Source organism: Leopardus geoffroyi, chromosome C1 (assembly GCF_018350155.1).
Source record: "Leopardus geoffroyi isolate Oge1 chromosome C1, O.geoffroyi_Oge1_pat1.0, whole genome shotgun sequence".
NCBI lineage: Eukaryota > Metazoa > Chordata > Mammalia > Carnivora > Felidae > Leopardus > Leopardus geoffroyi.
In genome coordinates, this window is record NC_059328.1 from 104,836,401 (window position 1) to 104,849,730 (window position 13,330).

Consider the following 13,330-nt stretch of genomic DNA (forward strand, 5'->3'; position numbering starts at 1 on the left):
TAAATTCAGGACCCTGAGGCAAAATTTATCCTGGATTATCTGGGTGGGCCCTAAATATCATCACAACTGGCCTTATTAGAAAGAGGCAAGAGGTCTAATGGGGAGAAGGCAAAGTAATGACAGTGCTGAGGCCAGGGGCCAAGAGAGGCTAGCAGCCTCTAGAAGCTGAAAGAGACAGGAATGGATTCCCTCTCTAGAGCCTCCAGAAGGAATCAGTCCTTCTGACACTGATTTTCGCCCCTTAAGACTCATTTTGGGATTTTGACCTGGAGACCATAAGAGAATAAATTTGGGGTCGTTTGTTAAAGCAGGAAAAGGATACACACGGTCCTTTTCATTCATCAAAGATGCCAGGTTCTTTTAACTTGGTGAAGGGGGGGATGGGGATCTGAGTGTCATCAGGAGCAGAGTAGGAAGTGTACTTGCAGAAAGGAGTGGGGGTGGGGTGGAGGAAGATGTGGCTGAGGAGGAAAAAGGGGTCTGGGAGACCTGGTGTTCCACAGCGAACAGGTTGGCTCCTCCACGAGCCTGACCAGCCTCCCTGACCTGCTTGGCCCGGAGTTCCTCAAGGCTTCCATCTTCATGAGCGGCGCTGAGCGCTCCCAGACACTGCTTGGCCTCTCCCAGACCTGGGCCTCTGTAGGGCTCCCCAAGGCCATGCGGGGCAGGAAGAACCCAGACTCGCTTCACCTTCACCGTGGGCTTGTAGCAGTGGCCAAGCTCTTCTTGCTCTTGAGGAAAGCTCACACCCAAACTGCTGCTAGAACCTGTTAGGGTCCTAGGGCTGCCAAGATTCCCACAAACTTGGTAGCTTGAAGCAACAGGAATTCATATTCTCACATTTCTGGAGACGAGTGGTCCATCCAAAGTACCGAAGTATCAGCAGGGCCAGGATTTCTCCAAAGCTTCCCCGGCGGAGGGGAGGGTGGGGGGGAAGAGGGCGGGGCTTCCTCACCTTTTTCAACTTCAAGTGGCTCCTGGCTTTCCTTGGCTTGCGGCAGCAAAATCTCCAATCTCTGCCTGTGTCTTCATATGGCCTTCTCCCCTGTGTCTTTCCCGCTCCTTTCTCTCTCTCTCTCTCTGTCTTTTTTTTCCTGAGTCCCATGTCTGTTTCTTTTTATTTACTTATTTATTTATTTTTAATTTTATTTATTTATTTTTTAAATTTACATCTACGTCAGTTAGCATAGAGTGCAATAATGATTTCAGGAGTAGATTCCAGTGATTCATCCCCTATGTGTAACACCCATAGTGCTCATCCCAACAAGTATCCTCCTTAATGCCCCTTACCCATTTAGCCCGTCCCCCTACCCACAACCCCTCCAGAAACCCTCAGTTTGTTCTTTGCATTTAAGAGTCTCTTATGTTTTGTCCCCCTCCCTGTTTTTATGTTATTTTTGCTTCCCTTCCCTTCCCTTATGTTCATCTGTTTTGTATCTTAAAGCCCTCATATGAGTGAAGTCATATGATATTTGTCTTTCTCTGACTAATTTCTCTTAGCATAATACCCTCCAGTTTCATCCATGTAGTTGCACAGGCAAGATTTCATTCTTTTTGATTGCCGAGTAATACTCCATTGTGTGTGTGTGTGTGTGTGTGTGTGTGTGTGTGTGTGTGTACATCTCTATCCATTCATCCATCGATGGACATTTGGGCTCTTTCCATACTTTGGCTATTGTTGATAGTGCTGCTATAAACATGGGGGCGCATGTGTCCCTTCGAAACAGCACACCTGTATCCCATGGATAAATACCAAGCAGTGCAATTGCTGGGTCATAGGGTCATTCTATTTTTAACTTTTTGAGGAAGCTCCATACTGTTTTCCAGAGTGGCTGCACCAGTTTGCATTCCCACCAGCAGTGCAAAAGAGATCCTCCTTCTCTGCATCCTCACCAACATCTGGTTTTAATTTGTATTTCCCTGATGATGAGGGATGTTGAACAGTTTTTCATTTTTCATTTCATTTTTTCATTTGTCTGTTGGCCATCTGGATGTCTTCTTTTCCTACTCCTTTCTCTTATTCCATCCTACATCCAGGAGAATTTCATCTAAACATCCTTAATTACATCTGCAAAGACCTTATTTCTAAATAGGGTCACATTTTGAGCTTCCAGGTGGACATGACTTTTGGGAGGACACTATTCAACCCACTGCAGATTCTGAGCTCAGAGCCTCTTAGAGGGCCTTCTCAAAGCAGAACCAGACTTCCCCTAATTTTCTCTTTTTAGGTGCCCCTGCACTTTCCATCTCCAAAAGGCCCTTCTGTCTGTCAGTTACACCTGAGTATAAACCACGAGGAACAGATTTGCATTTTTACTCACACCCCCTGTGTCCGACAGTGTGGGGGCCAGAGGGGAGGCTGTGTCTCCACTTAGAAAACTCCAGCCTTCAGAGCAATACACAGAGACGTCTGTGACCCTTGGCTAGATACCTCTGGTGACCTGGGGAAGGCCCAAACTGGACAACTAGGAAACTGTTCCCCAGATTCACTTGTCTGGGAAAAACTGGAAGAGAAAAGACAGAGCTATTACAACCGGGGCTTGATGTTGCAGTTTGAATATCTGTAAAATAGTGACAAGAAAGGTACATACCTCATAGGATTACCATAGGGATGAAATGAGATAAACACAGTCCATGCAAAGTACTTAGGGCAGAATCTCAACATGGCAATAAATAATTATTAGTCATTTCATTAACATTCTGATAAACACTAACCAGTACAAGTCCTAGATCTTTACCTTGGGAACCTCACAATCAGGATGTGGAAAGACTCACAGGAAACAATGGGTACATTATATAATCTAGAGGAGTAGCATCTAGAGATTCTTCTAGACTGTGACCCAGACAATAAGAATATTTGGGTTCCTGGATGTTTTGTGACTCACAAAAGCCTTCCCCTTATGTCTTCTCGTTTGATTCTACAATAACCCTGGAAAGGAAGTAGGTCTTTTTATTCCTGTTTTACAGATAGGGAAATTTCTGGTGAAGATGAGCCCCCTGGGGATACGGGTCACCCAGCTAAAAAGTGACCAGGAAAGGGGCGCCTGGGTGGCGCAGTCGGTTAAGCGTCCGACTTCAGCCAGGTCACGATCTCGCAGTCCGGGAGTTCGAGACCCACATCAGGCTCTGGGCTGATGGCTCAGAGCCTGGAGCCTGTTTCCGATTCTGTGTCTCCCTCTCTCTCTGCCCCTCCCCCGTTCATGCTCTGTCTCTCTCTGTCCCAAAAATAAATAAACGTTGAAAAAAAAAAATTAAAAAAAAAAAAAAAAAAAAAAAAAAAAAAAGTGACCAGGATGGAATTTGAGCCTACGCTTTGTGTTTTACTTTTCTTTTGTATTAGGTTCAAGGTTTCCAGGGAAAGTGATTACACATAGATACAAATAATATCAATATTTGCACTGTAGTGGGGGTAACTGGGTGGCTCAGTCGGTTAAGCATGCAACTTCAGCTGAGGTCATGATCTTGCAGTTCGTGGGTTCAAGCCCCGCACCAGGCTCTGTGCTGACAGGTTGGAGCCTGGAGCCTGCTTCCGATTCTGTCTCCCTCTCTCTCTGCCCCTCCCCCACTCACACTCTGCCTCTCTCTCAAAAATAAATAAACATTAAATATATATATATTTGTACTATAGAGAAGAGAAAATAATTTTCCCTCTGTCCTTCTGCATTCCTAGCTGAGACTCCCATAATAAAAGACAAATTAACAAGAGAAAATCAAACAGAAGTTTATGTACTTATTTATTTTAATATATTTTTTTAATGTTTATTTTATTTCTGAGAGAGAGAGACAGAATGCGAGCAGGGAAGGGGCAGAGAGAGAGGGAGATACAGAATCCAAAGCAGGCTCCAGACTCTGAGCTGTCAGCACAGAGCCTGGCGCGGGGCTGAAACTCACAGACAGTGAGAAAGTGACCTGAGCCAAAGTTGGACACTCAACCAACAGAGCCACCCAGGTACCTGTAAACAGAAGTTTATTAACATGCATACCTCATGTATACATGGGAGACACCCAAGGAAAAATAATTAACTCCCCAAGATGGCTTAGAATTCAGACATAAATACCATCTTAATAGTGAAAGAGGAGGGGAACTGGAGGCCTCTTAGGAGACAGTAAATGCCTTTTTAAAAGATGAATGGGCCCTTAGAAGAATACACGGGAGATATGAGAGTTTGTGACAAAGTTTGTCTGGCTGTGGAGTCGAGTTCTCCTGTGATAAGGGGTAATATTCCCTGCTTGATGAAACTCCCAGGAAAGGGACTTATGACAACTGAGTTCCTTCTGGAGGCTGTATCTTGAGGCAGGTAAGTGAGGGGAGGGTCAGAGAAAATCTGTCCTTACATTGTTGTTTGAGCCTACAGCTCAAAATATCAATATGCCAAAGTAGCATATATTGGGGGAATATGTTATATGACCCTTCCGCACAGTAGAACAAACCTCTCGACCTCAACTCACAGTAAGAAATTCATTTTACATTGCCTCTACACAAGAATATAAATTGAAGGGGCACCTGGGTGGCTTAGTCAGTTAAGCGTTCAACTTCAGCTCAGGTCATGATCTCATGCTTCATGGGTTCGAGCCCCGCTTCAGGCTCTGTGCTGATAGGTCAGAGCGTGGAGCCTGCTTCAGATTCTGTGTCTCCCTCTCTCTCTGACCCTCCCCTGCTCGCACTCTGTCTCTCTCTCTCTCTCTCAAAAATAAAATAAACATTAAAAATATATATATAAATTGCAACAAGTTTCACAAAATGATACTATTTGTGATATACTCTATCTTCTTCTTAAAAAAAGGGAAAAGTAAAAAGATGACCTCTATCAAGTAAATCAATTTTCATAACCCACTAATGGTTTACAATCTATAGTTAGGAAAAAACCACTGGCTACAGGAAACTACAAAGAACAAAGTAAAAATCATCTTACTCATGTTTAATAAATCTTAATATTTCTCTGAATATGCCTTCTGAATCTCTCTATGCTTGCACAAACCTATGCCTGTCTTTGTAGGGAGGTAATACCCACCTCAGTAGCTAGAGTGGAAGGCTTATTGTGGTAGATGACTAAAGGAAATGTAGGTTGAGCTCTGTGGGAGCTGAGAGGAAAAGGTCCATTCCAGCTGAGCAAATTTGGTGGTGATATTTTGAGCTGGGTTCTAAAGAGTATTTAGGTTTTGAGGCATGTTTAGATTGGGGGCTAGGAGAAGGTGGTGTAATCCAGGCAGAACAGACAATGAAAACAAAGAACTTTTATGGGGCCACATGTAGCATGGGCAAAGGGCAGTGACGAGAAGTGAGCTTTAGGGGTGCCTCTGGCTCAGTCAATAGAGCATGCAACTCTTGATCTCAGGGTTGTGAGTTTGAGCCCCATGTAGGTGTAAAGATTACTTAAAAAAAAAAAATCTTAAAAAAAAAAAGTGAGCTTTTAGTACCAGGGACTCCATGCCAAACTAGGGAGAGGCTAGGTTTTATTCTAGAAACAATGTTGGAGCAAAGGATATGAACAGGCAATATACAAGAGAACAAACACAAAAGCTATCGAACTCATGTAGAGATGCTTGAACTGATTAATAATCAAAGAAACAAAAATGAAAAGAATAATGAGATATCACTTTACACCAGCGAGTGTAGAAAAACTCATAAAGTTGGATGACCCAAGGGTTGGTTGGAAGTAGGCTCAGAGGAGCACTGATACCATGGTGTTGGAAGTCTGGGGCAACCATTCTGGAGGGGAGCTTGGTACTCTTTGTTCAGTTAAGAATAAACAGATTCTGGGCTTGCCTGGTGGCTCAGTCAGTTAAGCTAGGCTTTGGCTGGGGTCATGATCTCACAGTTCATAAGTTCGAACCCTGCATCCGGCTCTGTGCTGACAGTGCAGAACCTGGAGCCTGCTTGCAGTTCTGTGTCTCCCTCTCTTCCTGCCCCTCCGCCGCCCCTGCTCACACTGTCTCTATCTCTGTCTCTCTCAAAAATACACATTAAAAAAAAAAAAAAAAAAAGAATAAACGGATCCCAATAAGCAGTTCTGTTCCTGGGTCTTTATCTAATTTTTTTTTTCAACGTTTATTTATTTTTGGGACAGAGAGAGACAGAGCATGAACGGGGGAGGGGCAGAGAGAGAGGGAGACACAGAATCGGAAACAGGCTCCAGGCTCTGAGCCATCAGCCCAGAGCCTACGCGGGGCTCGAACTCACGGACCACGAGATCGTGACCTGGCTGAAGTCGGACGCTTAACCGACTGCGCCACCCAGGCGCCCCAGCCTGGGTTTTTATCTAAAAGATATTCTTACCTAGGTCCATAAGGGAAATGTACAACAATGTTCATTGTAGCACTTTTTGTGATGGGGAGTTAGAGCAAACCTGAAAGTTTGTCACTGAGAGTGAGGAGATGAAATGTGGTTTTGCCCATCATGCAGTTTAATGCAGCAGTTCAATCAACAGATTGAATGTTCACATCACAACAGGGATAGCACAGACACAGGTTGCGTTCTGTGGGAGATGAATGAGCAGGAAAGGCCAATTTTTAAAATAGGATTAGAGAAGGGAAAAAGTAAAACATAGAATAAGATATAAAACACGATCCCACTTACATACATTCTCAGAGAGTAGAAATTAACTAGAACTGAGAAAGTAAAAATGTGTTCTGCTATTCATCAGGCTGGGATAATAGATACAGCTAGCCAAAGAAATAGCAGGAAACATAGGTCTCAAGGACATGCTGCAGCTATATTGTCACGATCCCCTTCTTTGAATGACTACTGCTTTCTTATTCACTGAGAAATCTGTTCTAAAAGTCACAGACTACCAGAACCTTTTCAGTTTGAAATCACATCAACTAGAATGAAACATCCCCCTCCCGCCAAGAGGACCTAAATCACTTTGACACAGACCTTGGTTTTCAACCCAAGTACAAAACTTCAATAAGAGGTTTCTAAACACAACATTCATCTTTATCTTAACTTTGTGGTTTCCAAGGAAACAGGAACCTGAATACACTTCAAAGCCTAATTCTGATGTCCATCCTTTCACACAGCCCTGCTTTGCTTTAAGCCCATCAAAACTCTACAGTCCATGCTTCCCCACAACCTATTAACTCTAGTTTTTCCTTGTTTGGTGAGACACTTCACTGTTTCTCTGGTATATGTTCTTCCTCTTTGAAAACTAGTCAGTAAATATGGCTTGATATTAATAAATAGCTAAGTGCTGGTTGCAGGTTGATTGAGATAGGATGATTTTTTTTTTCCTATATTTATTTCAGCATTCCTACATTTTTGGTTATTTACAATATTGTTAACTGCTGTAAATGCTGCCTCAATATCTTGCCTCTTTGACATTAGTAGTACAGCATAATGACTGAAAAGAGACTCTGACTTTTAATCTTGGCTTGGCCACTTACTGACATGTGACTTAACCCCTCAGTGGTTCTGTCTCCACATCTGTACAATGGAAATAATGATGCTACCTGCTGATAGTGTTATTAGGTTATTAGATAGATTATTAGGGGAATAAAATGAGGTAATCCAGGAGCGCCTGGGTGGCTCAGTTGTTTAAGCATCCGACTTCAGCTCAGGTCATGATCTTGTGTTTCATGGGTTCAAGCCCTGCACTGGGCTCTGTGCTGACAGCGCAGAGCCTGGAGCCTGCTTCGGATTCTGTGTCTCCCCCTCTCTCTGCCTGTCCTCTGCTTGTGCTCTCTCTCTGTCTCTCAAAAAATGAATAAATGTTAAAAAAAATTTTTTTTAATGAGGTAATCCGTGTAAAGTGTTTAAAACATTGTCTGGCACCAAAGAAGAATTTTTCTATTGAAAACAATATATATGACATTCTATTTTACCTTTGCATCTATTTAATTACTAGTAAAGTATGTTCTGTAGCTTTTTAGTGTTTATTTTGAAATGGTAATAGACTCACAGGAAGTTGCAAAAACAGTACAAAGAGTTCCATGTGCCCCTCACTAAGCCTTTCCCCATGGTGATGTGTTAAATACCTGCAATGCAATAGCAAAAACCAGAAAATTGACATTGGTACATTACTGTTAACTAATATGCAGACCTTAATGACTTCTCACATGTTTTTTTAACCTGAGTTCATGTGCGTGTGTGCATGTAATTCTATGCAATTTTATTCCATGTGTAAATTCGTGTAACCACCACCACAATCAAGATACCGTCCCATTCAGTCATCTCAAAAGAACTTCCCAGTGTCTTCCCAACCACCTCCCATCTCACCCCCATTCCCTGGAAACCATTAATCTATTCATCTCTGTAATTTATTATTTCAAAAATACCATATAAATGCAATATATAGTATGCAAGGATAATTTTTTTAAATTTTTTAGTGTTTATTTTTGAGAGAGAGAGAGAGAGAGACAGAGAGAGAGAGAGCACGCTAGCGGGGAGGGGCAGAGAGAGAAGGAGATACAACATCCGAAGCAGGCTTCAGGCTCCAAGCTGTCAGCACACAGCTTGACACGGGGCTCGAACTCACGGAGTGCGAGATCGTGACCTGAGCTGAATTTGGATGCCTAACCCACTGAGCCACTCAAGCACCCCAAGAATAATTATTTTTAATGCATAGAAAGCAATACACCTTTTGCACAAACACATAGAAGCAAAATTAGAATGATTGTCTGCAAGGGAGTAAAAAATAAACATACAAAGGAATAATAAATAAGAAAAAAGGGCAGTGGTTCTGCTAAATATATACAGCAAATACAGTAAAAGATCCTCAGATTATGTGTGATTTGCAAATTTCAGAAAAATAAGTAACATTTAGGAGCACCAATTTATCCTGCATGGCTCTGTCAGAGTAAAGATTAAGAGGGTCAGAATAACCTTCCCCAAATACTGCTCTTGACTTGCTCAGTAACCCATGCCAACTGTCCAGGGCCAACCCTCTGTACTCTCATCACCTGATTTCACACCCCTCCATGACCCAGTCAGTCCTCCTTAAAGAGCCTGACTGGCTCTCCTGAACTGGCTGAGGACTTAATCTATGACAGAGGCCTCAGCAGCAAAATTGACTAGTCAGGAAAATCACTTCAGAGCATAACTCTTTTAAAGTTGATGTTCACGATTTTTTAAGTGATTGTACTAGCAGAGTCCCAATCCCAGACCTGTAGGTCCATACACAAGTCCCAGGAACACTTGGAGTCCATTGTTGCTGTCTAGATTGAGTGCTGGTTATATTGTTGAAGATGTTTTATTTATTTTTTTTATTTAAAATTTTTAACGTTTATTTATTTTTGAGACAGAGAGAGAGACAGATCGCAAGCAGAGGAGGGGCAGAGAGAGAAGGAGATGCAGAATCTGAAGCAGCTCCAGGCTCTGAGCTGTCAGCACAGAGCCCAACACAGGGCTCGAACCCACAAACAGATCTTGACCTGAGCTTAAGTCAGGTGCTTAACCGACTAGCCACCCAGGCACCCCTCTTGAAGATTTTTTAAACTGTTTTTCAGAATTAATGAAGATGAATTGAGGGTCTACTAGATGCCAAGCATTAGGATAGGTATTTGAAGCATTATTTTCACCAAAAATATTCTCACAGCACCGGGTTTTTGTTTTTGTTTTTGTTTTTCCTTAAGGCCAATAACCCCACTGTCCAAATAACCTCTGCTGACAATGATTTCAAGCATACATTCATCAAAAATTCAAATAATGTTGAAAGATATAAAGAAAAAGTAAAATCCTCCTTCTGGGCTACCCAAACTCTTCTCCTTATGACTAGCCACTATTATGAGTTTTATCATATGAAATTCCAGAAAAATGTTTCCTTCATATATGCATGTATACATACCAATACATACATACACTTTTTTATTTATATCAAAAGGGATCCTGTCACTCTCTTTTCACCTATTAGATAGTTAAGTACTTTCTGAGTGTTTAATATGAAAAATAATACTGCTTTCTCTTTATTGAAGCTTGCCAGCTAATAAAATTGAGGAGTGCTAGAATATCATTTTGCAGCCACTAATGAATTAAAGGATCCAAGCATTAAGCATCAACAGCTATTGTCACAAAAAGGGGAGCAACTACACATTGTGTGTCTCCTGATAGAGAAAAAAAAAAAAAAAAAATAGCACCACCTGTGCAGCAGTCTTGCCAGAAAGTACAAAAATGAATCTAAATCTAATCACCTTCTGCTCCATTTATTCTCTCTGTTTCTACAGGAAACGTAAAGGGACAAAGAATCACAACAAACTACATCACAGGGAAGCCATAGGCAAAATCCCAACTGGAAAACTCTACAGGAAAAACAACCATGTCTCTTTAACAAAGAAATTACACGAAAATAGGGATGGTGGCACCTGGGGAGGCTCAGTCAGTCAAGCGATTAAGCGTCTGACTCCAGTTCAGGGCATCATCTCTCAGTTCGTGGGTTCGAGCCCAGTGTCGGGCTCTGGGCTGACAGCTCGGAGCCTGGAGCCTGCTTCTGATTCTGTGTCTCCTTCTCTCTCTACCCCTCCCCTACTCACGCACTCTCTCTCACTCTCAAAAATAAACAAACATTTAAAAAAGAAAAAAAGGGGGCACCTGGGTGGCTCAGTTGGTTGAACGTCTGACTCTGGCTCAGGTTATGATCTCGCAGTTTGTGAGTTCAAGTCCGCGTCGGGTCTGTGCTGACAGCTGGGGGCCTGGAGCCTGCTTCAGATTCTGTGTCTCCCTCTCTCTCTGCCCCTTCCCTGCTCATGCTCTCTCTCTCTCTCAAAAATGAATAAACATTAAAAAAATTTTTTTAAATAATTAAAAAAAGAAAAAAGAAAAAAATAGAGATGGATGGGAAACATATATTAGAGTTGAAAGACGTGTCAACCAACCATTATGTTCAGAACTTATTTGGATTCAGATTTAAACCAAGCATTTTTTTAAAGCTGTGACATGTAGATTAACTTTAACACCAACTGGATATTTGATGAATTAAGGAACTATTGTTAATTTGTTTAGATGTGACTTGGTATTGTGGTCCTTATCTTTTAGAGATACATAAGGAAATATTTATGGATGAAATAATATGCTGTGATCTGCTTCAAAATGATACAGGACAGACAGTCTTAAGTTGGTAATTGATGAAGTTGGGTAATGGGTATCTTCCCCTCTGTGTATATGTTTTAATTTCTCAATTATCAAGAATTAAAAATATGCTTTTAATAAAAAGCTGCTGTTGGGACACCTGGGTGGCTCAGTCGGTTAAGCGGCCGTCTTTTGATTTAGGTTCAGGTCATGATCTCAATTTGTGACTTCCAAACTTTGCTCTGCGCTTGGAATTCTGTTCCTGTCTCTGCTCCTCCCTGGCTCCCGCACCCACACTCTCTCTCTCTCTCTTTCAAAAATAAATAAATAGAGGCGCCTGGGTGGCTCAGTCGGTTAAGCGGCCGACTTTGGCTCAGGTCATGATCTCACCGTCCGTGAGTTCGAGTGCTGACAGCTCAGAGCCTGGAGCTTGTTTCAGATTCTGTGTCTCCCTCTCTCTGACCCTCCCCTGTTCATACTCTGTCTCTTTCTGTCTCAAAAATAAATAAAACGTTAAAAAAAAATGTTAATAAAAATAAATAAATAAACTTTTTAAAAAGTAGAGGGGTGCCTGGGTGGCTCAGTCAATTAAGTGTCTGACTCCCATTTCGGCTCAGGCCATGACCTCGCGGTTGGTTGGTGAGTACGAGCTCCGAAACTGGCTGTGCGCTTCTGGCACAGAGCTTGCATGAGATTCTGTCTTTCCTCTCTGCCCCCTCCCCCGCTTGTGCGCATGCGCGCGCTCTCTCAAAATAAATTTTAAAAACAATTTTTTAATAATAAAAAAAGTAGGAAAAAATAGAAAATAGAAATAAAAAGCTGCTATTTACCCTCCCTGCATAAGTATCTTGGAGGATTTTGTTTAGACATTTTTGTTTTGTTTCGTATATGAAAAGGGAATTGTGATAGTTATTGTTACATTACCCACTAAAAAGTTTGCACCACATTCTTCTCCCACTAATAGTGTATAAGACTACCCCATTTCTCTAACCTTAACCAGCACTGGGCATTAGCAAACCTTTACATTTGACCTATTATGAATCTCACAGACCCCTCGGAATCTCATGGTTCCTCAGAGCGCCATGATGGCTGGTATCAGCCTGGATGGCCTGATGCAGCCATTTCTATGTTAAGGGATACCCCACTGCAGTGAATGGCTACCCATTTGAGGGCCAGGGTGCCATCTGCCCCAGAAGGTGCTTTAATGGACATAGACCCTGTGGCCTCTGAGACTGTGTTTTCACTGCCATTTGTGTTTTCACTGCCATTTGGCTCCTTCCTGTCTCCATAGTCACATTAGCCTAGAAGCTAATGGGGTTCTCTAAAGTCTGTTTCCATATGTCTGGTCTAATCTGGCAAGGCCTGGGCTCTACCTTCCGGTGTAAACTCGTTTTACTGTGCTCTCCTCCTTGCCCTCCAAATGCTACCTAAACTTGCCCTCTAAACTGCTTCTTGTAGTTCCTCCTACTTCTCTGAGCCGGCTGGCTTTTGCTCTCCCCCAGGCCTTTGCCCATGCCACCCATGGCCTGGAACACTCTTCCTTCCCATCCACCTCAGGCCTCATCCTAAAGTCCCCTCCTCCCAGAGGCCTTCCTCGCCCCCACCAATGTCAAGTTAGGCCTCCCTCCATTGCACTATCTGTGCCGGCACTTATCCCACTTAACACTCATCACACTTTATTATAGTCACTGGTTTAATATCCAACTTCTCTCCTAGGCACTGAAAGTCCAGGGAGGCAGAAGCCACTCTGTTCTGTTGAATCTTGAATGCTCACTGCCCAGCAGATTGCCTGATATCTAACACACTCAACCAATTTTTGAATGAAAAAATGAATCAATGATATCATATCTAGCAATGCTTAGGAGTCAGAGAAGAGGAATGATCCTAGAGAGCCTTTCTTATAGAACTTAATATCAATAGATACTTAATAGATTTACAAAATTAGTAGACAAAGATTTTCCATTGCCCATATGAAATGAATGATGAAACGTAGTCTCCCTAGGCACAGGGACAGTCTTGCAGTTAAGGGTCACTTGCTGAAACCCAAACAGATCTGCCCTTTAGGCTTACTACTCTCTGTGTCAGAATTCCTGATTACCTGTATTGTGAGCTATGTTAACCTCCCTCTTAAAGAAAGGCCCCCTCCCCAGGCCACATTATGAAACCAAATATGGTAAGAATTACTGATAAAGTTTTACATTTTCTGTGTTATTTTTTTTCTCTTGAAGGCCAAACTGAGGCAGTGATACAGGCCACTGGAGGTTTATCAGCAGGTAGGTGATGAGGTCAGACCTGTGCTTGGAAGATTACTCTAGCAGGAGAACATGGAAT